Here is an 8,534-nt window from a genome sequence, read left to right as displayed (position 1 = left end):
TGGTGGCGGCTGCTGTGGCGGTGGTGAGTGTGCGAGTTGTAGTGGTGGTGTGGGTAGTGGCGGCGGTGGTGGTGGCGGTGGTGGTGGCGGAAGCGTGATAGTACACGATGGCGGTGGTTGTTGTGAGGGAGTAGGAGAAGAGCGAGGAGAAGAAGAAGAAGAAGAAGAAGAAGGACAGGAAGCAGTAGAGGTAGCTGTAGTATCGCCTCGACCGATCGGTCCTCCTCCCTTACGGCTCCACGTCGCAGCTCGACACTTTTGTAGTGTTAGCGACGGTCTGAACGATCTCGAGTGATTGGATTTGGGCGGGTGGACCGCCTTGTACGATCTGCCGTAGCCGGACATGTTTTCGGAAAGTCGTGCGCTCGGAGTCTTCTAGGAGTATTGCTTGTAAGCGAGACAAAGAAAAACAAACGTTAATGTTATATACGAGAGAGTCGAGAGCCTTACGCGCGGAGAGAGAAAGAGAGAGCGAGACCGACCTGTCGGACGTCGAGTCTTCTTGTGCGCGTGTGCGTGTGTGTCGTGAACGTGCACGCGCGCGAGCGAGAGAGAGAGAGCGTGTGTGTGCGCTTGTGTCAACCTCCGACGACGTGAGTTACACGCGTCTGTGTGTGTGAGGGAGAGAGAGAGAGAGAAGAGAGAGAGAGACGTGTGTGTTAAGACCGACGAACACGTGTCTTGTCGTACTCGGGTCGCCCCAGAGAGAGAGAGAGCTCGCGGACGCGTTTCGGTTATGAGCAAACCTTCTTCAGCGCTGTACCGTGAAGCGGGGTCGGTGAGAGAGTACGTCGTGTATCGTCGGTCGTCGAACGTCTAGAGAGACTGAGAGAGCGTGTGTGTGGCGGTAGTAATGGCAGTAGCGGTACTGCGGTCGTTATCGACGAGAGCTTCTTCTACGAGTCGTGAGCGTGTGGCCTGAGAGCGGCAGCGACAGCAGTGATCGAGCGTCGTAGAGACGATAACGAGATAGTAATGAGGTATTTATGCTCGCAACGATCTTATATCGTGCGGCCTTCGATTTCTCCGAAGAACGTCGGAGAGTAGGCGATTACTCGATAATTAGGGATTTCGAGAAATCCGTTCGATTCCCACGCTTCGTTCGGCGCCGTCCCTTTGATCGGGATCGAGGACAAAGCGGGGTGTGACATGGTTTCTTTCGGTCTCAACGTCGCACCGTCGCAGACACGTCCGAGCGCGTCGTTTCCTAACGCGCGCATCGGTGACGCGCCGTGCGTACGTCGCTCTGTTCTGTATACGTATTCATCGTATCCGGGGACTGCTTGTCGTCCCGGACACGGTCGCTTCTGTTTTCTCGTTAACCCATCTATTACTGACTAGTTAGTACGTCGCGCCTACCTAGGTCATCACGTGGAGTGACGTCGGTAACGCGCGTACTTTGTCTCCACCTCCGGTCAGTACCCGGCTTTGCTATTCCGGTTTCCTGCAAAGGAGCCTTCGTCAATCTTTTTAAATTATAGCCTAAACGATTCGCTATTAAATTATCTTTCGAATGAACCTACTTTGAGGAGTCTACGTTCTCGTAATCGCTAGATATCGCAGTTTGCACACCTATGACGTCATGGTCTGTTTCCGGACACGTGACTTCATCGTCGAATATCCACCTTCCTGAACGTTGGTAGCCAATCAAAATATTTTTTACTGTTAGACACACCTTTGAGGCGTGTCTACACATACGGGGGAATTTTTAACGGCGCATGCGGCTTGGTCATAATTTTCTCTCGACCGGATGTCGCAGCGCTCTTGTCAAGTTGGGGCTTCGCTGCCTGTTGGCGATTTGGCTTCCTATTTTCAGCTGCAAACAACTGATGACGAGGTTGACGATGGCGATGATGTGTCGATGGCTTCGATATCGTCGTCCGACGATGACGCGACGGATAACGAAGAAGCGCTACCCGTCGAGGAAGACAGCGATGACGCTACGCTGTTAGTATAACGTTTTGACGTCTAATTAACTCGTTTTTTTGCGATACGTTGTTCAGTAACGTTTCTAGTACCTGTTTTGCAAGTTTGGGCGTTCGCCGTTGGGAAGAATTTGAGTTATGCGCATAGCAACGCATGAGTGTTCGGTTGCTATGGCTGTGTACCCGTATGTTGTGGTAGACATCGGTATGTAAAACAGTTTGATGTCTATTCGTTTCGTTTTTTGCTATGCGCTGTTTAGTTTTTACGTTTCAGTAAGTGTTTTCCAAGTTTGGATGTTAGGAGTTGGCAAGAATTTGAGTTTTGCCCATAGCAACGCACATAGCAACGGATCTGAAGGCAGGCATAACTCAAAGACCAGGTATCGCTGCCAAGAATGCAACGTCCCCCTCTGTGTGTCATCTGCTGAGCGACAGTGCTTTATAAAATATCACACTGAGGATGACTGAAAATTGCTAAACTGTGACTGTGTATATTGTATATTTCTATTTATAGTGTTGTATATTTCTATTATATATTGTTGTATATTTCTATATATATTGTTGTATATTTCTATTTATATATTGTTGTATATTTTTATTTATATATTGTTATATATTTCATTTATACAGTATTGTATTAGGTGATCTATGTTATGTTTTACGATTTGTATATAGTAACAGTTTGTTGTTTTTTAGTGTTGGATTAGGTGTATATATGTGCATATAATTGAAAGCGTGAAGTCACTGCTGCAAATATTTTGTATTGGTTTAGCATTTTGCATATCAATATTTTTTCAAATAGTCAATCAACTTGATTGGATTTTTATGCATAATAGAGGTAAAATAAACAGTTAGACGAAATAGAATATTGAAACAGTTAGAGGTAGTTACAAAAGTTGTGTCATTCAAAAGAGCAATTTATGTACATTTTATACGTGTCAGAATTGTTATTTTTACTTCTATAATGTTGCTACAGTTGCAAATAATAGTATTTTGTTATGCGCGCGCTAGATAATAAAGACGATAGTATTTTGTTATGCGCGCGCTAGACTATATAAGCGCGCGCTAGATAATAAAGACGCGCGCTACATAATTATAGGCGTGACATAGTAGTGCAAAGGTCATAGAGGGAGGAAACTTAGCGGTGCGTTCGTGAAGGGTTAAGCCGTCGTCTCGGAAGAGACGGGGGAGGAGGAGGAGGAGGAGGAGGAGGAAGAGCAGGCGGCGAGTGGTCTTCTAGTCGGGAAGTGGTCGATGCGTTTCTTCCGAGTGGCGATGGCGCTCCCTTTGAGGATCGACCGTCTCGTTCTCGTAGAAGCGACGCGAGACAGGTGCGTGCGTGCGTGCGTGCGTGAGTGAGTGAGTGGGAGGTGTGCGAGTGAGACGTGTGCGTGGCGTTTTAGTGTCTGTGGCGTGTGTTGAATTGCGGTGTGCTCGACTGGTTGCGTTCTAGTCGGGTGTGTCGATTGAGGCGTCGACTAAATCTAGTGGTGTTAGCGGTGTCTGTAGATTGGAACGTCGACTTTAGTCCGTCGTTGTACTATTTATATTTATATTTATTGCAGACGTATTATTTATTAGAGTCTTTTCGGTGTGGTGTTAGTGTTTTGAGTTATCGTCATGTGTGTGTGTGTGCTTGTGTGTGTTTGTGTGTGTGTGTGTGTGTGTATGTGTGTGTATGTGTGTGTGTGTGTGTGTGCGTGCGTGCGTGCGCGTCTGTGTGTGTGTGTGCTTGTGCTTGTGTGTGTTTGTGTGTGTGTGTGTGTGTGTGTGTGTGTGTGTGTGTGTGCGTGCGCGTATGTGTGTGCGTCTGTGTGTGCGTCTGTGTGTGTGTGTGTGTGTTTGTGCTTGTGTGTGTTTGTGTGTGTGTGTGTGTATGTGTGTGTGCGCTTGTGTGTGTGCTTGTGTGTGTGTGTGTGTGTGTGTGTGTGTGTGTGTGTGTCGACTCGTCTCGAGCGATGTGAGAGTCTCTTTCACGAACGATGTGGGTGTTTATTTCCCGTAGGTTGTCCTTTCCGGACGTGAGCGTCTCGTGTGACGGGATGGTGTGTGTTTTACGAGTGATCGTTCGTCAGCGGCCAGTGACGCGGCATGGGACGAGTGGAGCAGATTTTGAAGTTGCGTAGCGTCGTGTCCAGGTGAGAGAATCGTCTGTGTCGAGTGTCGGTTAGCGAGTTCGGTGCAACATTTGTGCCTCGCAGAGAGTCTTATAACGACCGTGTCGCACTCGTCTCTCGTGGCGGCGACGGTCTCTCCGTTCGGAGCCAAAACGGAATTTTGTTTTAGAATCTCGACCGACGGGCACGGGAAAAGAGGTCGAATTGGGTTAGAGTTAGAGTTGGGGTTAGGCCGTTAGGGTTTCCCCAGCCGGGCCCACCCCTTCCCCACCAGTGGATTTGCACGCAATACGACCAGAATGCCTTCGAGATGACACAAGTCGCGTGAGCGTGGGAGACCTCGATTCCAATCCTTTTAGTATGGCGCCCGACGGTGGATTCGCTCTGTCTGCTTCCGTTGAGAATGACGTCACATATTGTGGTTCCCGTGTGTCTGGCTCACGAGGCCGTGTCGTGTCGGTACGTATCGATCGGACTGTAGTCGATCCGTACGTTATCCGAGGACTCCGGAGTCTGCGCCGGTATCGCGTCAGACCGTCCCGTTGCCTTTCTCGGTTTCAGATCGTTGCTTCTTTGGTGTAACGGACTCTCTGTGGGTTGTGTCGTATATCTTGTTTTACATTGTGTTGTCGTGTCAATCTTGGTTTTATCTTGGTTTTATGTGTCGGTGTGTGTGTGTTTGTGTGTGTGTGTGTGTGTGTGTGTGTGTGTGTGAGTTCATTAAATCATCTCTATGTTAGATCTACATTCGTAGTTAGTGTCCTAGAGTGTCGGGTTGTGAGAGTAAGCGGGCGCGGCCGACGGCGGGAGGCCGAGGCGAGCTACGTCGATACAGGTCTCGTGGGCTTCCCCCTTATCGCGTGGTCGGGTGTAGTCGTTACCTGTCTCCATGGAAAGCATCCTAATGTCGGGTGCTCTGCGGTCAGTGCGAGTTCTCGACGGGTTAAACTGTGTATTCGTTGTTGTGGGAGTGACTAATTAGCCCTTCACGAACGCACCGCTAAGTTTCCTCTTTCTATGACCTTTGCACTACTATGTCACGCCTATAATTATGTAGCGCGCGTCTTTATTATCTAGCGCGCGCTTATATAGTCTAGCGCGCGCATAACAAAATACTATCGTCTTTATTATCTAGCGCGCGCATAACAAAATACTATTATTTGCAACTGTAGCAACATTATAGAAGTAAAAATAACAATTCTGACACGTATAAAATGTACATAAATTGCTCTTTTGAATGACACAACTTTTGTAACTACCTCTAACTGTTTCAATATTCTATTTCGTCTAACTGTTTATTTTACCTCTATTATGCATAAAAATCCAATCAAGTTGATTGACTATTTGAAAAAATATTGATATGCAAAATGCTAAACCAATACAAAATATTTGCAGCAGTGACTTCACGCTTTCAATTATATGCACATATATACACCTAATCCAACACTAAAAAACAACAAACTGTTACTATATACAAATCGTAAAACATAACATAGATCACCTAATACAATACTGTATAAATGAAATATATAACAATATATAAATAAAAATATACAACAATATATAAATAGAAATATACAACAATATATATAGAAATATACAACAATATATAATAGAAATATACAACACTATAAATAGAAATATACAATATACACAGTCACAGTTTAGCAATTTTCAGTCATCCTCAGTGTGATATTTTATAAAGCACTGTCGCTCAGCAGATGACACACAGAGGGGGACGTTGCATTCTTGGCAGCGATACCTGGTCTTTGAGTTATGCCTGCCTTCAGATCCGTTGCTATGTGCGTTGCTATGGGCATAACTCAAATTCTTGCCAACTCCTAACATCCAAACTTGGAAAACACTTACTGAAACGTAAAAACTAAACAGCGCATAGCAAAAAACGAAACGAATAGACATCAAACTGTTTTACATACCGATGTCTACCACAACATACGGGTACACAGCCATAGCAACCGAACACTCATGCGTTGCTATGCGCATAACTCAAATTCTTCCCAACGGCGAACGCCCAAACTTGCAAAACAGGTACTAGAAACGTTACTGAACAACGTATCGCAAAAAACGAGTTAATTAGACGTCAAAACGTTATACTAACAGCGTAGCGTCATCGCTGTCTTCCTCGACGGGTAGCGCTTCTTCGTTATCCGTCGCGTCATCGTCGGACGACGATATCGAAGCCATCGACACATCATCGCCATCGTCAACCTCGTCATCAGTTGTTTGCAGCTGAAAATAGGAAGCCAAATCGCCAACAGGCAGCGAAGCCCCAACTTGACAAGAGCGCTGCGACATCCGGTCGAGAGAAAATTATGACCAAGCCGCATGCGCCGTTAAAAATTCCCCCGTATGTGTAGACACGCCTCAAAGGTGTGTCTAACAGTAAAAAATATTTTGATTGGCTACCAACGTTCAGGAAGGTGGATATTCGACGATGAAGTCACGTGTCCGGAAACAGACCATGACGTCATAGGTGTGCAAACTGCGATATCTAGCGATTACGAGAACGTAGACTCTTCAAAGTAGGTTCATTCGAAAGATAATTTAATAGCGAATCGTTTAGGCTATAATTTAAAAAGATTGACGAAGGCTCCTTTGCAGGAAACCGGAATAGCAAAGCCGGGTACTGACCGGAGGTGGAGACAAAGTACGCGCGTTACCGACGTCACTCCACGTGATGACCTAGGTAGGCGCGACGTACTAACTAGTCAGTAATAGATGGGTTAGGCGATCTTACGGTGAAGGTAAAAGGTGGGGTCGGTGCGGGCTCTCGGCGATTTTAGGTTTAGGGTTACGACGGGTTAGGCTATGTATTCGTTGTTGTGGGAGTGACTAATTAGGCGATCTTACGGTGAAGGTAAAGGGTGGGGTCGGTGCGGGCTCTCGGCGATTTTAGGTTTAGGGTTACGACGGGTTAGGCTATGTATTCGTTGTTGTGGGAGTGAATAATTAGGCGATCTTACGGTGAAGGTAAAGGGTGGGGTCGGTGCGGGTTCTCGGCGATTTTAGGTTTAGGGTTACGACGGGTTAGGCTATGTGTTCGTTGTTGTGGGAGTGACTAATTAGGCGATCTTACGGTGAAGGTAAAGGGTGGGGTCGGTGCGGGCTCTCGGCGATTTTAGGTTTAGGGTTACGACGGGTTAGGCTATGTATTCGTTGTTGTGGGAGTGACTAATTAGGCGATCTTACGGTGAAGGTAAAAAGTGGGGTCGGTGCGGGTTCTCGGCGATTTTAGGTTTAGGGTTACGACGGGTTAGGCTATGTATTCGTTGTTGTGGGAGTGACTAATTAGGCGATCTTACGGTGAAGGTAAAGGGTGGGGTCGGTGCGGGCTCTCGGCGATTTTAGGTTTAGGGTTACGACGGGTTAGGCTATGTATTCGTTGTTGTGGGAGTGACTAATTAGGCGATCTTACGGTAAAGGTAAAGGGTGGGGTCGGGTTAGGGTTAGGGTTAGGGTTAGGGTTAGGGTTAGGGTTAGGGTTAGGGTTAGGGTTAGGGTTAGGGTTAGGGTTAGGGTTAGGGTTAGGGTTAGGGTTAGGGTTAGGGTTAGGGTTAGGGTTAGGGTTAGGGTTAGGGTTAGGGTTAGGGTTAGGGTTAGGGTTAGGGTTAGGGTTAGGGTTAGGGTTAGGGTTAGGGTTAGGGTTAGGGTTAGGGTTAGGGTTAGGGTTAGGGTTAGGGTTAGGGTTAGGGTTAGGGTTAGGGTTAGGGTTAGGGTTAGGGTTAGGGTTAGGGTTAGGGTTAGGGTTAGGGTTAGGGTTAGGGTTAGGGTTAGGGTTAGGGTTAGGGTTAGGGTTAGGGTTAGGGTTAGGGTTAGGGTTAGGGTTAGGGTTAGGGTTAGGGTTAGGGTTAGGGTTAGGGTTAGGGTTAGGGTTAGGGTTAGGGTTAGGGTTAGGGTTAGGGTTAGGGTTAGGGTTAGGGTTAGGGTTAGGGTTAGGGTTAGGGTTAGGGTTAGGGTTAGGGTTAGGGTTAGGGTTAGGGTTAGGGTTAGGGTTAGGGTTAGGGTTAGGGTTAGGGTTAGGGTTAGGGTTAGGGTTAGGGTTAGGGTTAGGGTTAGGGTTAGGGTTAGGGTTAGGGTTAGGGTTAGGGTTAGGGTTAGGGTTAGGGTTAGGGTTAGGGTTAGGGTTAGGGTTAGGGTTAGGGTTAGGGTTAGGGTTAGGGTTAGGGTTAGGGTTAGGGTTAGGGTTAGGGTTAGGGTTAGGGTTAGGGTTAGGGTTAGGGTTAGGGTTAGGGTTAGGGTTAGGGTTAGGGTTAGGGTTAGGGTTAGGGTTAGGGTTAGGGTTAGGGTTAGGGTTAGGGTTAGGGTTAGGGTTAGGGTTAGGGTTAGGGTTAGGGTTAGGGTTAGGGTTAGGGTTAGGGTTAGGGTTAGGGTTAGGGTTAGGGTTAGGGTTAGGGTTAGGGTTAGGGTTAGGGTTAGGGTTAGGGTTAGGGTTAGGGTTAGGGTTAGGGTTAGGGTTAGGGTTAGGGTTAGG

General features: G+C 47.1%; 2 long non-coding RNA genes across 2 annotated transcripts; one reads left to right on the top strand and one right to left on the bottom strand.

Moving 5' to 3' along the window:
* The first annotated feature begins 1,752 nt into the window (after positions 1 to 1,752).
* On the top strand, positions 1,753 to 2,574 carry LOC134190113 (uncharacterized). Its single transcript, XR_009971588.1, has 2 exons — positions 1,753 to 1,947; positions 2,004 to 2,574. It is a non-coding gene; the product is annotated as an uncharacterized LOC134190113 (long non-coding RNA).
* Positions 2,575 to 5,535: 2,961 nt separating this feature from the next.
* LOC134190076 (uncharacterized) lies at positions 5,536 to 6,356 on the bottom strand. Its single transcript, XR_009971574.1, has 2 exons — positions 6,162 to 6,356; positions 5,536 to 6,106 (listed from the first exon to the last, which is right to left on the bottom strand). It is a non-coding gene; the product is annotated as an uncharacterized LOC134190076 (long non-coding RNA).
* Between the last annotated feature and the right edge of the window lie 2,178 nt (positions 6,357 to 8,534).

The sequence above is a fragment of the Corticium candelabrum genome, chromosome 14, assembly GCF_963422355.1.
Source record: "Corticium candelabrum chromosome 14, ooCorCand1.1, whole genome shotgun sequence".
NCBI lineage: Eukaryota > Metazoa > Porifera > Homoscleromorpha > Homosclerophorida > Plakinidae > Corticium > Corticium candelabrum.
Note: the sequence above shows the minus strand (reverse complement) of the source record. Positions and strands in the feature narration are given on the sequence as shown.